The sequence below is a fragment of the Phocoena phocoena genome, chromosome 3 (genome assembly GCF_963924675.1).
Source record: "Phocoena phocoena chromosome 3, mPhoPho1.1, whole genome shotgun sequence".
In the NCBI taxonomy this organism is placed as follows: Eukaryota; Metazoa; Chordata; class Mammalia; order Artiodactyla; family Phocoenidae; genus Phocoena; species Phocoena phocoena.
In genome coordinates, this window is record NC_089221.1 from 159,086,224 (window position 1) to 159,103,672 (window position 17,449).

Here is a 17,449-nt window from a genome sequence, read left to right on the forward strand (position 1 = left end):
AGGAGTCCCTAGTATTGTTACTGAACACAAGTTCATGTGCCCCGATGCACAGTGAGGCTAAACAAACTGAAACATCGGAGTTTGGAGCAGAGAAAGGTTTATTGCAGGACCATGCAAGGAGAATGGGTGGCTCATGCTCTAAAAAACCCTGAACTCCCTGATGGTTTGGGGGGAGAAGTTTTTATAGGTAAAATTCGGGCGTGAGGGCTGCAGGGTTGTTTCTTCTGATTGGTTGGTGGTGAGGTAACAGGGCGGTGCTCCAGGAATCTTGTGCTCAGCCTGAAGTTACCATCCTCCAACTGGGTGGGGGCCTTAGTTCCTGAAGAAGGACTCAAAGATACTGTTATGTATATTCCTTTTTTTTTTTTCTTAATTTATTTTTGGCTACACTGGGTCTTCGTTGCTGCACATGGGCTTTCTCTAGTTGTGGCATGTGGGGGTTACCCTTCGTTGCAGTGCGCGGACTTCTCACTGTGGTGGCTTCTCTTGTTGCGGAGCACGGGCCCTAGGCGTGCAGGCTTCAGTAGTTGTGGTGCATGGGCTCAGTAGTTGTGGCTCGCGGGCTCTAGAGCGCAGGCTCAGTAGTTGTGGTGCACAGGCTTAGTTGCTCTGTGACATGTGGGATCTTCCCAGACCAGGGCTCAAAACCGTGTCCCCTGCATTGGCAGGCAGATTCTTAACCACTGCGCTAGCAGGGAAGCCCTGTTATGTATGTTCCATGAGGAGGAACCAGGATCCTGCTTTAATCGCTACACTACAGTTTCTTGACTGTTCGGCAAATGCCTTTGTTTCGGCATTCCCTATTTCCCTGATTAGTAGCTGTTTGAATCTGCCCTTTGGAACTCAGGAAAGGTCTAGGATGCTTAAGTCCTTTCCCGAAAATAAGAAATGGGGGACCTGGAAAGGCTTTTGTGCCCAGGAGGGCCCCACAGGACTCTGCTCAGTTTCAGCATGGAGGTAGATACAGAAGCGGTCTGAATGGGCCTTATTTACATCCTGATTCCAAAAACGTGCTCTAAAAGACATATTTATGGGAGATACAAAATACTGGGTGTAAGATGGGCTGCAAGGATGTATTGTACAACACGGAATATAGCCAATATTTTGTAATAAGTGTAAATGATATGTGACCTTTAAAAATTGTATAAATTTATAAATAAATAAATGCTTTTATAAAAAAAGACATATTTACATCCATTATGAAAATTAAATTATGCATCTGGCATTAAGCAATATGAAGGATAACTGTTAATTTTGTTTAATGTGACAAGGTCCTGTAACCAAGCAGGACTCTGAGGGGCTCCTGGGCATAAAAGCCATTCTGTGTTCCCCATTTCTTGTTTGTAGGAAATAGGCTCCATTCAGCCTCCATGACCTTCCCTGAGTTTCAAAGGGCAGGATCAAACAGTTGTTAATCAGAGAACCGGTTGGGGTGGGGGTTGGGGGGGTGGGGGGGGGTGGGGGGTGGGGATGGGGGTGGGGGGTGGGGGGTGGGGGGGTGGGGTGGGGGTGGGGGGGTGGGGGGTGGGGGTGGGTTGGGGGGGTGGGGTGGGGGTGGTGGGGGGGTGGGGGTGGGGGTGCTGGTGGGGGGGTGGGGGGTAGGGGGGTGGGGGGGTGGGGGTTGGGGGGGTGAGGGGTGGGGGGCTGGGGGGGTTTCCTGAGACAAGGGAGGAGCAGTCAAGAAACAACAGTGCAGCCTTGGGGCAGGGTCCTCATTCCCCATCAAGGGCTATACATAACAATATCTTTAATCTGTTCTGCCAAAAACCCCCACCAAATGGAAGATGTTAACTACTTGATGAAGTATTCTTCACTCCAGAGAGAAGGTCACAGTTTGATAACCTCAAGAACCACAGAAGCTTGTCAAGAGATTACCTGAGACCAGATTAAAGGAGTGCAGGCCCTGCATACACCTTAATCTTATCAGCAACCCCCCCCTTGAACCATTGCTATAAAAACTCCTCACCAGATCCTCCCAGGTTGGGACACACAGTTTTGAGGGGCATGAGCCCGCTGTGCCCCCCTTTGCCTGACAAAGCAATAAAGCTATTCTTTTCTACTTCACCCAAAACTCTGTCTCTGAGATTCGATTCAGCACTGGTGCACAGAGGCCAAGTTTTCGGCATCAGGGTGAAGTAAATGTGGTAGTTATGCAACCTGGGTGATGGGTGTAAGGAGAGGTCATTATATTCTTCTTTCTACTTTAATGTGTTCTTGAAATGTTTCTAAATACAAATGCTTTTGACAAGCAAATGTAGTTTTTAGGAAGGCAGGCCTAGGGCAACTACACAAGTGATTTCTATTTCAAGCTGTAATAAGTTGTTATTCTTCTGCCTCCGGTGCTTCCAGCTGCTCAAAGGATGCAGTTAACACTCTTAAGGAAGTATGATCTGATCCCCTCCCCCGCTAGCCTTGTATTTGTCTCACAGCCCCCAGGGGTTCTGCACCCAGTAGGGCAGGCTCTGGGCCTGGCCTCAGCACACGGTTGAGAAGTGAGGGTGGCCCAGTTTCCTCTAAGATCTTGTCCATTAATACTACAGCAGTACCTGTAGGTCAGTGATAGTCTAGTGTAGTGGGATCAGGTCTGCACGTGGTCTGCCCAGCTCTCTGGGAAGGATTTCAGTCTCAGTCTCTGTCCTCATTAGCTAAAGCAATTCCCATACACAGTGTATTAAAGTAGTAAAATAGTCCTTGCAGTCACAACTGTCATCTCAGGCAGTTGCTCTTACAGTTATTACTGCAGTCACCCACATTCCCCAGGATCCCCTCTACCAGTAGCAATAAAGCTGAACTAGAGGATGGTAAATCCGACCTTGTGTTTGTGTATGTAACATTGTGCCACTTACATTAGCAGAGAGTAGGTTCTTGTCTCATCGCAGAAAGAATTCAGAGGCAAGACATGGAGGCCAAGAAAGCAAAGTGAGGATTTATTAAGTGAAGGTGTAATAGAGCGCTGCAGTGCACAGCCATTGCTGCATGCTGTTACCCACCCCCCTACCCCGTTACCAGGCAACGGTTACTGGGAGACTAATGGCCGATGGTTAGAGCAGTATTAGAGGTCCTGCTCAGCCATTGGTCAGCGCCATTCAGCCATTGGTCAGCGCTGCAGTGGGCTCCGCCCCCAAGTGAGCAATTGTCAATGAGCGACTGTTAGAGAGGGGCATTGAGCAAATGGTCTGGGGAGTGGTTGGTAGGTGGAGAGTGAGGTAAGAGGCAGATCCCAACCTTCTTCCCCAGGGCCCTCCAGCTCACCCAGCCTCCAGCCAGCCCAGTGAGCTGGAGGGCCCAGAGAACAGGCTGTGGGTGTGTCCTGCAGGCCTCCAGAGCCCCTGCCAAGACTGTCCACTGCCTGGGCTGAGGCCCTGAGGCGGCGGTGAACCTCTCCTCCATTCATGTCTCTGTGACCTAATGGCAGTGGCAGTTTGCATGGGACACAGTCTGGGGGACCTGGCACTGTTTGGGTGGCCTGAGGAGGCTGAGGGCCAGTTGGGTCCTGGACACCTGGCTCGCTCAGTGATGACAGCTGGGCAGGGTCTGGGGACCTGGCCCTGAGGGAGCCTCCAACTGAGATCTGCCTCTCCAGCCAGGCCTGGGTGATGGTGGGAAGACCCAGACTGGGTGCTGGACAAATTCTCTGGGGCAGGGTAACCACTGCCCCTGCCCCCCGCAGGGACCTCCTTCTCTTAGCCACGCCTGGATCTCGGAGGATGAGAGGTTGTGCCTTGGGACCTTGCCCTTTCCTGTCAGAACAGAAAGCAACATTTGTTTGGTGGAGATTTACAGGAACATCCTTACCTGACCATAACCTGACCTTAAGAACAAAGGAGCTGGGCTTCCCTGGTGGCGCAGTGGTTGAGAGTCCGCCTGCCGATGCAGGGGACACAGGTTCGTGCCCCAGTCCGGGAGGATCCCACATGCCGCGGAGCGGCTAGGCCCGTGAGCCATGGCCGCTGAGCCTGCGCGTCCGGAGCCTGTGCTCCGCAACGGGAAAGACCACAACAGTGAGAGGCCCGCGTACCACAAAAAAAAAAAAAAAAAAGAACAAAGGAGCCAACACCAAGAAGCTTGCAACAACTAACCACACCTCTCCCTCACCTTTCCTATAAAAGTACTTTGCTGAAAGCTTTCGGGGAGTTTGGGGTTTTTCAGGCATGAGCCACCCATCTCCTTGCATGGCCCTGCAATAAACCTTTCTCTGTTCCAAACTCTGGTGTTTTGGGATTGTTTGGCCTCACCATGAGTCGGGCACACGGACTTGAGTTTCGGTAAGAATCCTACACTCTCAGAAGGGAGAGCAGGCAGGCTCATGTGAATAGCTGCCCTGAATTCCTTCCGCAAACTGGTTCTATGATGTGTAAAAATGTTTGGGCAGAATATTCATTGAGGAGGGGAGGGGGTTTATTGTATCGATACTTCCTGATTTTCATCCCAGCTCCACCTTCCCAAGTGGAGGAGGGATTTTAGTTCTTATTTGGTCTTGATCAGAAGTGTCATGGTTTCAGTGCATGAAGGGAACTTCTTATCTGCAAGGCTAATTTTACTGTAATGAGGGCACAATGAGCAAAAGGTTACATTCTGACCCCCAGAGATTCCCACCTTTGCCACCTTTCTTTGTCTGCCTCTAGGACCCCTGTCACCACAAGATGTATGGTTTCCTGCCACCTGGCCCATGACCGCCCTTTTCTCTGCTCATATCTAGCAATCTGCCTGCTCTAACTTAGAAAACTCTTGCTTACACACTTGCTGCATTCCCTACACCAGCTGCTACCCCTGTTGCATCTACAGCTCAAAGCAGAGACCAGCTAGAAGCAACTTCTTAACAACACCAAGCAAGGAGGGTGATGCTGTTCCTGCTTTTGCCTCATTTACACCACCACCTGGAAGACATGACAGAGGATCCAGTGGAGAAAAGAGGTCTTTTGTAAACCAGAGTAGTGCCTCCCTTACTCCATCCTGGGCTCCTGCCTCCTCTGGCCAGTAACTAGTCTCCGGGGCTCTCTCCAAAATCCCACCACTCTGTCAACACCTGTTCCTAGGTCTCCAGGACACCCCCTGTGGGGAAAAGACTCTTTCCCAGTGTGGATGGATCTGTTACAGAACCGTTGACTGAAACCTCCCTCCTTGGCCAGGAACAGTGATAACCGCTTGCATGAGTTGTCTCGCAACAAGAGGTCCCGATAATGAATGCCGTGCTACCACTGAAAACTAACCAGAAGAATCTGGGAGCGGCCGAAAGGAGGGAGGAGACACCAGTCCCTGTGTCCTACCGACCTCCCAGAATCCTCCTCACTGGAATCCATCTTGACTGAGAGATGTGTGCCACCAGGAAGGACCCTGAGTCAAACCAAATATGGGCCAAGCAAGATGATTGTCCAGAGACAACCCAAAACCTAACCCCATTACCATGCAACCCAAGACTGTAAGCCACGTGGCAGAGCAGCTCTCCTAGGTTCCCTTACCCTGCTGCTCTCAACCCAGGTGCCACTTCCCAATAATGTCTTTTGCTTCGTCAGTACGTGTGTCTCCTCAGGTAATTCATTTCCGAGTGTTAGACAAGAGCCCACTCTTGGGCCCTGGAAGGGGGTCCCCCTTCCTGCAACAGATCTGTCCCTAGAATGCATTTCTAAAGAAGCCTGGCTATTCCCTGACCCTGCTTCTCCTCCCAAGTATAACTCACCTCAGTTAGGTTTCCCGGGCTACCCCTTTTTCGTCACCTCCTGAGGGTTGACAGCACTGCGCACACTGGGAGGTGGAGGACTGAGCAGCTGAAATCAGTTCAAGAGTAGATGGTGGCCTCCGAGAAGGGGCCACCTCTAGGGAAGGAACCTGGATAGACCCCTGTCCTCTGCTTCCCCTTGTCCAAACCCTCCCAGTGTGGTTTCTGTTCCCCTCCCTGTCTGCTTTCCTTCTTACCGGATTTTAGGTGCAGTAAGACGTAGAGGGATACGGAGTCCCGTGTGATTCCCCAGGACTCCTAGTTCCTGGGGAAGCCCCAGAGCCCAGCTCTGCTGCTGGTGACACATCTCCCATTGTACAGCTCTGTGTATACCCATGTCTTCCGGTCCCCAGCCAGCCCTTCACCCAAGTCACTGCCCACCCACCTGCCTCAAAAAGAAAAGAGATTTAGTATTTCAGAGACTGTTGTCCAAGTTACACAGTTAGCAAGGACCAACCCAGGGCTGGACCCCAGGGCTTCTGAGTCCTTGAGGGGTGGAAGTGTGGCGGCAAGATCACTGCGGTTTCCCTCCAGGTTTGCAGGGATCCTCTGTGTGCTCTGAAACCTCATGGCCTGGCTTCTAACCCAGCACTACTGCTTCCCAGCTCTGAGATCATGAGCAGGGGCCTAACCTCTCTGTGCCTCTGTGTCCTCATCTCTAAAGCGGGGATCACGCAAAGGGCTTGAACCAGTGATGTCAGAACCGTTCAGGTCACTTGTGACCTAGAGATGGGACCCTCTGCCCTTCCCTGTGTTCCACTCCCTGTTGTTCCTTGCACATGTGGCATCAGAGGCTCAGCCCAGCATACCTGGGTACATTGCCTTCATGTGCCTGGAGGACCGGATGGTCACCTAGTCTGACACTGAGCCTCAGAACGTGGAGTCCTTGATGCCATGGTTCCGAGACAGGAGGGAGCCTCCTGGGAGTAGAATTGACCTGGGTGCTGGGCTGGCAGTGCTTGTTCCAGGACTACCTGCATGCCATGATGGGCTACCTCAGTGACAACCCAGGTGAGTGATTCACGAGACGGCACAGTGTCCCGCTGCAGAGACCCCAGGCCTGAGGTCCAGGAACTCTCACCTCACCCAGCAGGTCCAGGGGCAGCAATGCGGCCCCTGCTTGGCTGGCCAGTGCCAGTACCCTTGGGAGGGATAGGCTGTCAAGGTTGGGGTGGGGGAAGCAGCCCTGAAAAATGGGCAATTCACCTAAAAGCACTGTGTAGAGGGGAGGATCATAAAACAGACTCAGAGGGCTTCCAGTCAACCACGTTCAATGTCCCCGAAAAGCACAAATACAAAGTGCACGTTTTGAAAAGTTCCTCAGGCATTTTTTTTTTACACTTTAACATTTATTTTGCATATTAAATATACATAAAACCTTTTCAAATAGTAAATATTCTCAATAACAAAATTTTAATAGTGACAATGTGTTTGAATATGCATCATTATTTTTGTTTTTTTAATCTTTATTGGAGTATAGTTGATTTACAGTGTTGTGTTAGTTTCAAGCTTACAGCAAAGTGAATCAGTTATACATATACATATATCCACTCTTTTTTTTTTTTCCAGATTCTTTTCCCATATAGGCCATTACAGAGTATTTAGTGGAATTCCCTGTGCTATACAGCAGGGTTTTATTAGTTATCTATTTTATATATAGTAGTGTATATATGCCAGTCCCAATCTCCCAATTTATCCCTCCCCCACCCCTTATCCCCTGGTAACCGTAAGTTTGTTTTCTACACCATGCCTCTATTACTGAGTTGTAAATAAGTTCGTTGGTACCTGAAAGGGTCCTCAGGCTTTGAGCAGAAAACCAGTGTGTGAGGCAGCCTGCGTGACCCCTGGGTTCTCACCTGCCCCCCACCTCCCACCCCAGAGCACCCTTGATGAGGCTGGGGCCTTCCAGGGTTCACATTTTCCAGCTCATGGCCAGATTCAAGGTCCCGGCTGATGGCGGCGTCCAAGGGTTTTGTCAGTTTGCTCTGATGTGTAGGACTACATCACTTGGAGACTGATGGCTGCCATCATGTCACCCTCAACACCAAGTGCAACTGGGAGGCAGTGTGGCCATTGAAAAGCAAAGGAAGTCTGGTCTGGGGCATGAGTGTGTCTACCTCCTGAAGAGGTTCCTAAAGGACCAGAGCAAGCCCGTGGGTCAGACAGGTACCTGTCCCTCCAGCCTCTCATCCCAGCAGCTCACCGTGTCCACGGTCCCACCAGGTATAACAGCAGGGTTTGGGACCATCAGTGTTTAAGCGGTGCCCAGTAGAGCTGATGGCCAAGCTGTGCTGCTTACTGCTTCTCCCGTGATTAGAGACTATGCATCCACAGTATCAACACCTCATTCAGCAAAGGCGGAAGCACTACCCCGTGCCTGTCTTCTGGGGCTACGAGGCTAAGAACATCCCAGTGCCCACCCTGGGGCTTTACCATCTCCTGGACAGAGGCTGTCCTCCTATAGAGAGGGCTGAAAATTAATTAATTTTGAAATTAACGTTGAGCAAGTGCACATGGCACGAGTCTTGATTCCACATCTAGCAGCACCTGTCTACATCTTTATCTCTTCACTTGGAAAACGGGAAAATTGCATGCACCTCCACACTGGTACAAGGACCACATGAAATTTCGAAAGTGTTCAGTAAGGTGCGAAACACCGTTCACAGGTAAAGTGACGTCATTATTGTCAATGGATGTAGCAGGACACAGGGGCTCTCTGGGGGCATCTTCCTCCCCCTCGAGCGTACAGGCACACCTGAGTTTACCTGAGTGCCAGTGTGAGTGTACAAGAGAGGCTGTGAGGAACTGTCTTTCTCTTGTGTCTCCTTTCAAAATGAGGCTGTGGCGCTGGGTGACCAGAACTCAATGGATTGGAGAGCAAGCTGAGAGATGCTGCCAGAACCTGCCCTGGAGGTGCAAACGCACCCCCTTGTCTCACTTATGGACAAGATGCTTCTGTTTACAAAATGCCTCCTTGACTGGAAGAACAGAAACATGGTGGATTTTGCTAACCCAGCTGGGCTCCATGCTGCCTCTCTCAACCTGCCTCCTCCGATGTGAGTCCCAGTCCCTCCTCCATTTCCCATCCTGTTGCTGGAGGCAGGTGGCATAGAGCAGCCTTAACTCAGGTCTTGTCCTGGGACTAGTAAGGGGGGGTGGGAGGGAGGTCCAACAGGGAGGGGATATATGTATACATATAGCTGATTCACTTTGCTGTACAACAGAAGCTAACACAACATTGTAGAGCAACTATACCCCAATTTAAAATAAACAAACAAAACAAAACAAAAAACAGCTCCAAACATGATGGAACACCTGCTGTGTACCTGCACTCTCAAATGTGTGTCATCTCAGCTAATCAGCCTTCCTTCATTTCCTTGTCTTTTTTTAACATCTTCTAAGCAAAACTCTTTGCTAAACTCTCGGTAGATTACAGTTTACCTCTGTGGTTAGTGAATTTCCAGAACTTCAAAGATCAGATGTATAGAAGAGTCATTTTACCAGCAGTAGAGGCTACCGGGGTGAGCAGATGTAAAGGTGGTCCTCAACTCACAGAAATCTGGGGCTCTAAGGGGAGGGTGCTGGTGAGTGTGAAAACCCAGGTGCTCTGGGTTCCCAGAGCAGAAGTCCTGGGGTGCAAGTATTCGCTGCTCGGGGTTTGCCCCCAGAAACCGGGGTGGGGGCAGGGACAGGGAATGCACCCTCTCATCCTGGAAGGGATCAAAGGCTGGGTACCTTTGATCAAAGCTGGGTACCCCGTGTGGCTCCTCCTGGTCCAAGGTGTGGATGGAAAGACTCTCTGGCAGGAAGCTCCAGCACCCCACATCCCCCCTGTAGCTCTCTCTTCCCCTCCATTAACACCCTCTTCTTGGGTTTGCTGCCATAAGGCAGGTTTCTCAGGATAAGGTTGCCGGGACCATGGTCACTTTAGCTTCACATCCTCACTGGCCAGGAGCCCTCATCCACTTCAACTCCTCTCTCCTTCCACACCACACACGCCCCAGTGTCCTTCCTGACGGTGGACCTGGACCTGGACCTGGACCTGGACAACTTTTAGTATTTCTTCTCTTGCCTTGTCTTTCTCTGAAGGTGAGCTAAGCAGACCTTGGAAGGTGGGGGAAGTGTGAGAGAGGGCAAGGGCTCCAGCTCAGAGAACTTTGTGGTTCCTTCCTGCTCTTAGGTGATGGTAGTCAGCACTCCCCCACAGAAGGAGCCCTGTTTACCATCTTCCTTCCTCCTTCCTCCCCTCAAAGCTCTCAGGCCAGAGCAGTGAAGACTTTATTGGTAGATGAAGCTTACCCAAAGGTTGTGAAGGGTGAGAATTTTTTTCTCATAAATTTATTTATTTTTGGCTGCATTGGGTCTTTGTTGCTGTGTGCGGGCTTTCTCTAGTTGTGGCAAGCGGGGGCTACTCTTCATTGCAGTGCACGGGCTTATTGCATTGTCTTGTTGCAGAGCACGGGCTCTAGGTGCCCGGGCTTCAGTAGTTGTGACACGTGGGCTCAGTAGTTGTGGCTCACAGGCTCAGTAGTTGTGGCGCACGGGCTTAGTTACTCCGCAGCATGTGGGATCTTCCTGGACCAGGGCTCGAACCCGTGTTCCCTGCATTGGCAGGCAAATTCTTCACCACTGTGCCACCAGGGAAGTCCCTCGATTAACTAGATTTTTCTGATGCCCAACTTCCTCTATTATTTCCCCTCCTTGTGTTCTTTTGACAATATTAAAACTCAACAAACGTTGTGCTCTAGACTCAGATCGTTACAATCCAGCTTCTCTCCTGTTGGCCTGGCAGGACACCATGTGTGTGGTGGCCCCAAGACAGCGCAAAGCTGTACTTCTGGCCTTTCCCTCTGTTGTGTAAATTGCTCCCCTCACTCGCCCCAATCAGGATCACCAAAGCTCTTCCTATGAATTTTCAAATATCAGAAAAGGCCCAGCTGAAAACTATTATCCTGAACATGGGAATCCCTGGTCAGAATTCAGGGGGTCTGTGAACCCAGATGGGGAAAATAACCTTTATTTTCACTAACTTCTAGCTGAAATTTAGCCATTCATCCCGTGATGAGTAGAGGTAGCAAAGCTCAGTGGTGTTAGCAGGACCGTTGCCTCGGTCCCAACAGAAACCACAGGTGTTTCCGAATCACATGACAGTTGTCTCAGACACCGCCCGACTTTCCAAATGGCTGTAACTTGAGCTTCACTGCCTGGTCTCGTGGTCTCGTTTAGTGAGGCAGCAAAGAAGCATATGTGCTATATTTCACAATTACCGCAAACAATTGGGGTTTTTTCATGTTTTCTTTTCCCGAGCCCACCAGAGGGCGCCATCAAGGACCTGCGGGCGGGCCCCAGGGTGCGTGCGGTGGAGCCACAGCCAGAGCCCGGCCGGAGCCTGAACCTGAGCCATGGCGGGGTCGCAGCTGCCGCGGCCCTGGGGACACTGAGCGCTCTCCCGCCCGGACCCCGGCGAGGGACGCGTCCTACTGTCGGACGGCGGCCGGCGTTGGCATGAGGCCCCTGCCCCACAGCTGAAGACGGACTCCACCGGGACCGGCACCCTGGGGCAGCGCGTGAGGCTGCCGATCAGGCGGCCGCAGAGTCCCGGGAGTGCGCGGGACCGGCGGTCGCCGCCGCCACCACCGCTGCTGCTGCTGCTGCTGCTGCTGTCGGGACTGGTGCGGGAGGGCGCAGCAGGTAACCGAGCGGAGAGGTGTGGGAGCCGGGGCGGACCCCCAGTCGTCCCCCGGCCTCGCGCCTGTGGCGGTGCTAGGGAGAGATCCACCAAGAACGCGGAAGCTATTCTGGGTTTGGGGGAGGGGGCCGGATGGTGAATTGGAGAGCTGATCCAAGATCGCAGGGGTCGCTGAGCCCCGGGCTAGGCAGGGCCCTTGTTTTGCCGCCTCCCATTTCAGACCCCTGATCGGACTGAGCGGTCAGGAGGGTGGGGACCCTGGGGGACCCAGCCGACGCCACAGCTTCCTGGGGGTCCCTTGGCCTCTCTGGAGGACGCCGCTCGCGCTCAGCTCCCAGGGCTGGGTCCTCCAGGAAGGCCCTGGGGAAGCTCCGTGGAGGCAGGAACCTGAGCGCCGCCTGCACAGCCTCTGCCTGCTAGCTCGGCGAGGCACCTGCCCATCGCTATAGGTCTCCCTGGCTCCTTGGCGAGGTTCTCTCGGGTTGCCCGGGCAACCCCTTGTTGAGGTGGCGGGTGATGCGGAGCAACAAGGATTTTTCTGACCTAGCGGGAAATTTCCATCCTTTAGCCATTTCCGTTCTGCGCGCAGAACTGCAGGGCCGGACCTCCCCCGGGATTCCCGACCGCTCCCACCGAGCACCGCCCACCCTGACCGCACAGATGCCCGAAAGTTTATTAGCACAGGCGGGAAGTGTCCACCATCATGGCAGTAATAATAGCTGATGTCCTTTATTCCAGGCTCTGTTCCAAGGGCTTCATGTCCAAGAAGCCATTTCGGCTCTTAGAACATACAAAATTTACAATTTACAGATTTAAAATAGGGCCCAGAGCGGGTGCTAGGTGGCAGCACTGGGATCCAGAGTCAGAGTTCTTAGCTTTTTTGTGCTTGGACCCTGTCTCAGAATGTTTTTAACACAAAAAATGAAATACATAGGATTCCAAAGGAACCCAATTATGTTTTTATAAAGCTACTAAAAATTTAAATAGAAATATAAGTTTGTGATATGTAATATATGTGCTTCTAAGTTAGCACATTAAAGAATGCATTAGATAGCAACAATTCCCAGAATTTGGAAGTAGTGAGGGTAAAGCATATTTCCAGGTGTCTGCAACAACGGTCACGTGATTCGAAAACATCTGTGGCTTCTATCAGAGACCAAAGCACAGGTTCTGCAAATCCTGCTGAGCTCTGTTGCCTCCATTCAGCATGGAAGAAAGGCCAAACTTCAGCTAGAGGTTAGTGAAAATAAAGAGATTATTTTTTCCCTCCAAGTTGAGGCTCCTGAATGCGATAGGATGCATCTCCAGGAGGATTCAACCCTCAGCTCCCCATGGGAAACACTTGAAGGAGAATCACCCTGGATGTCTGGGCAGGAGATCAGTGGAGAGAATGGCGCCAGGGATGGGGACGAGTTTGGCCAGTGTCCCTGGAACAGGGACCCCAGGGGAGTGGGGCTGTGAACCTGAAAACCAGGACTGGTTACACTGTGTCTCTCGGCCAAGACTAACCAGTCCTGTTCTCAGGTCCACACAGCCCCTGAGGATCCTTCTTACAGCTCCCCCCAGGGGTGATACAGGGGCGCATAGGCGATTCCAGTTCTGCATGGCAGGGATGGTCATGGGTGTGTGTGCATAGACCCTGTAGCCTTGTGAGGGGAATGGTCAAGGCTGGCCCAGGGGGACAGGTCCCCAAGCCAAGGGGGAGGGAAGGAATGGAGGGTGACCCTGGTGCATGCCAAACTGTAGGAAAGAGATGGCACATGGCAGGGAGGTAGCTAGGCATCTCCAGCAAGCCCCCTCAAACACTCCTGGGTGCCAGGCTTTCCCTGCAGGAGGTGGGGAATGAAGAAGTGGATTTCAAGGGGCAGATGTCATGAGTCATGCAGCAGGGAGTTCTAAGCCTCGTAGCAGCACCCTATGACAAGGATTCAATTATTATCCCCATGGTAAAGATAGGGACACTGAGGCTCAGAGAGGTTAACTGGCTACCCAGGGTCTCACAGAGTCTCACGGCACGTTAGGATTTGGGTTCCAGGCTGGCTCTGGAGCCCATGCTGCCTCAGGCAAAAGCTGAGGCAGGGAGTCCTGGCCCGGTGAGAGGAGATGGCAGAACTAATCTGTGGCCCTTGGGATCAAAACTGTGAGAGACAGATTAAGTAGAGATAAATGATTACAAAGCTGGTTACTACAGCAAAGCTGGAATTAGGGCCTGGGGAGTGGGGGTGAGAGCAGGGTAAGGGCCGTCCTCTTGGGTATCTGGCCTGGGCAACCAGCGGGCACCGAGACAGGAGCAGCATCGAGGGCAGGCTAGGGGAGGGACTGCAGAGGCCAGTCCTATAGAACTTCAAGGGCCACGACCACTGAGACTGCTTCTGGTCTCCCTCTTCCCTTTTCCACCCTCCTCCTCATGTGCCCTTGTTACTCTGCCTCCCGCTTCCTGCACTCCATCTCAGGTTCATCTAAGCCAGGGATTCAGGGTCCCCTCCCTGCTGTCCACAGCCACACCCTTTCTCTGGCCCAGACCTTGCCCTTGAACTCCAGCCCATAGGACCTGACCCAATTTGGCCTCAAGGAGAAACTGAGGCACGAAGAGGCAATCTAGCCCTTTTTTTTTCCTCCCCAGACTCACCTCTTGCATTTGTAGTCGTCCCTTGACCTTGGTTTTCCTGAACACACCACACTCTTTTTCATTCCAGGCATTCCCTTGTGCTAGTGCTTTTGCCTAGAGCAGTTCTTAAACCTTAGAATCACCCGGAGGGCTTGCTGAACTACAGAAAGCTAGGACCCCCCCCCAGAGCTTCTGACTCAGTAGGGCTGGGGCCCAAGAATTTGCATTTCCCCAGGTGGGGCTGATGCAGCAAGTTCTGAAACTACACTAGACTCACACGAGCCCAAAATTTCCTTCCCTCCTCACCCACCCTACTGCCTGGTAACTCACACTGGTGAGGTCTCCTCCAGGTTTCAGCCTACAAGACCCCTGACCTCAGCACCCTCCTGCCCCAGGACGCCCCCGGCACCTGGTACTTCTGCTCCCCGACACTTGTCAGCCCCCACTGGCCTTACTGGATCTGCTTGTGTAATTGCTCAGTTGTCCCCTTCCCTGCCGGACCTGAGCTCCCTGGGGGCTATGTCTGTCTCTCTGTCCCCACACACACCCCCACCTGGCTCAGTGCCTGGCTTGTAGTAGGTGCTCAATAGATGTTTGTCAAATGAGTAATATTGCAAGCGGAGAGAGGTCAGGGCTGGCACAGCTGAGCAGGTGGGCAGGGCAGAGCCAGGTAGAGCCAGGAGTACCTGGGCAGCACATGAGTGCTGGGAGTTTTCAACGCCCGCAAGTGTGCAGCCCTCCGTTACCCCCAAATCCTCTAAATCCATATCAATGGCAGGATAGTCAAAGCAGCGTTGGGCAGCCGGATCCTGGTTTCCCTCCTCTCTAAGTGGGAACAATCAAGACCTGCCTTACAGGAATGCGGGGAAAACACCACGAATCAATACTTGGAAAGCTCAGGAACCACACCTGGCACCAAGGCCCAGACCTCAGCCCTGCTGGCTTTGTGCCTGGGTGCTGGGGGGAGCTTCCAGCCACTCCTGTGGCAAAGGCCCCACGTCCCTCTTCCCTTTCAACGTGCCTCTCATTGTCATTCCGTACTCTCTCTCCCAGCAAACATAAGGATGCGTAGGATGTTTATACCTTGAGATTCATACTTCCCTTTTCCATTTCTCCCTTGCAGAGAGTCCCTGGGGGCTGCCCTTGGTGGCCGATAGCCCGGCGGCCAGGGCAAAGGTGGTGATGGCAGAACTGGAACACCTGAAGTTGGAAAAGAAGCCATGGCCTACAAGTAAGATTGTGCCTATCTGCTGAACAAGGAGTAGGATGGCGGAGGCCAGGAGCCCCCAGTCTGCAGGAGGCCGTGTGCACAGTCTGGGAATCTGGTGGACTGTCTTGGGGTGGGGGAACTCTGCCAGGGTAGAGGACACAGAGGCCAGAGCCTTTGGAGGGTGTCCCAGGGGATGAGACCTGACCTCCAGTGAGCTGGCCCCTCACTCAGTCATCTTTCCCCGCCCCCGACTCCAGCTCTCTCCTTCCCACGGCCACCTCTCCCTTCAGAATAGGAAAGCTCTAAGACTAAGAAGATGAGGTCTCCGTGCCTGTACTTCTTCCTTATTTTCATTATCTCACCGAATGCTCTAGCACCCTGGAGCAGGTCAGTTAATTGCACCCACTTACAGATGAGGACCCCAAGGCTTGGAGCTGTGAAATAACTTCCTCAAGGCCACGCAGCTAGGAACTGGCAGTGCTACGTGGATTGTGGGGGAAGTGAGGCAGACGCACAAAAGTCTCCTGGGCAGAGCGGGAAAGGGGCTGGCCTCCTCCCTCCTCCACCACAGTCAGAGGAGAAGGTAAAAGGCTGGGCCAAAGCGGGTGCAGGACTGCTCCTTGTTGGGGGCTGGCCACATGGCCCAGTGACCAGGAAGTGGCAGTGGAGGGGGTCGGGGGTGGGAAGCTGATGATACAGACAGGCCCTGAAGCAACGATGGGCATGTAGCCACTTCCTTAGGCCGTGTCACAGCAGGAGCAGATCCCCCTGGACGCCTGCTGTGTGTCCCCCACTTCCTCCTGCCATGGTCCCACAGTGCGTGGCACTGACCCCCCAGCCTGGCAGCTGGTATCACCTCCAAAGCCAGGAGGTGGCCTCCTTCGGCTTCTTTTGCCACACTCTGGGCTGCAGCCCAAGGCACGATGATCCCCCCTGAGCCCAGTTAGCAAGTGGGAGTCTAGTCCCAGCTGAGACGGTCCTCCTGGGGAAAAGATGGGAATGGGCAGGGTGTGAGCCCCTGCAGAGAGCCGGCTGGGCTCTCAAGACCATCTGGCAGGCAGAGCAGAGAGCAGTGGGATTTTCAGAGAGGAAGGGATGGCAGGCCCCTCCCTGGATACATGGGAGGCGGTACCTGGAAGTCAGCTGAGGGGGGTCACAATCACGAACTTGCCCTAAAAGCAGGTCCTTGACTCTCAGGATGGGTACCAGATGCCAGGATGTAGGCCATGGTGAAGCAGTCCAGGGCAGAGCAGATGCCAGGAACCAGAGCCCTCGTGGCAGGGAGGGCTAGGCCAGAGGGCTATATCCAGGCCATTCCAGACACCATCTGGACAAGCCTGGGAAGGATTCAGAATTCAGCCCCTTCTTTCACCCCTTCACCTACTACACTGAATCACACCACCATTTTATTTTCCCCCTGCATTCCTGCAGCAGCCTCAGAACACCCCAAGCATGCCCCTGCCTCAGGACCTTTGCACTGACTTTTCCCTCTGCAGACCTGGAATTCTGTCTCCCAGATCTTTACGTGCTGGTTCCTTGAGTTCTTTAATAGTTTCCTTTCTGGGAAGGCCTTCCCTGCCCATTCGATCTAAAATTTTCAACTCCTCCCCTGACATTTTGTATGTCTCTTGCTTTATTTTTTTCCCTCAGCACTTATCACTATCCAGCCTACCATACCTTTTACTCCTTTATCTTGCTTATCCTACATTCATGTAAGCTTCCTGACAGCAGGCACTTGGGGCTCTTTGGGTTATCCCAGCATCCCCAAGACCTCGGAGGTAGCCAAACGGTAGGTGCTCAGAAAGTACTTGCTGAGTGGGGTGGCAGCGTGGGCCCTGCTGGGCCATATGATCTAGGCTGCCAGGATAAGCAGAGCTGAGCCATCTTAAATTGCAGCCAGGATGGTGTCTTGGGAGGGCAGAGGGTGGAGAGATGCCATGGGGAGGGGCCTTCTCATGTGTCCCCAGCCACTCAGTGTCACCCAGAAGTGGGTTCACTAAAGGGCGGGTGCAAGCCAAGGATCACCTTGAGAATCTGGGTGCTCAATCTGTTCCTGCCTTTCACTACTGGTGTGAGCTTTGCAGGTGGCTTTGCCTCCCTGTGGCTCAGTTTCCCCATATGTCATAGATAGGTACAAGAGTACCCCCCTGATAAAGTTGTTATGAGGGCGACCTGGCCAACATCTTATAAAGTGCTCAGGACAGGGCCAGCCCCTAAGTGCTTTAA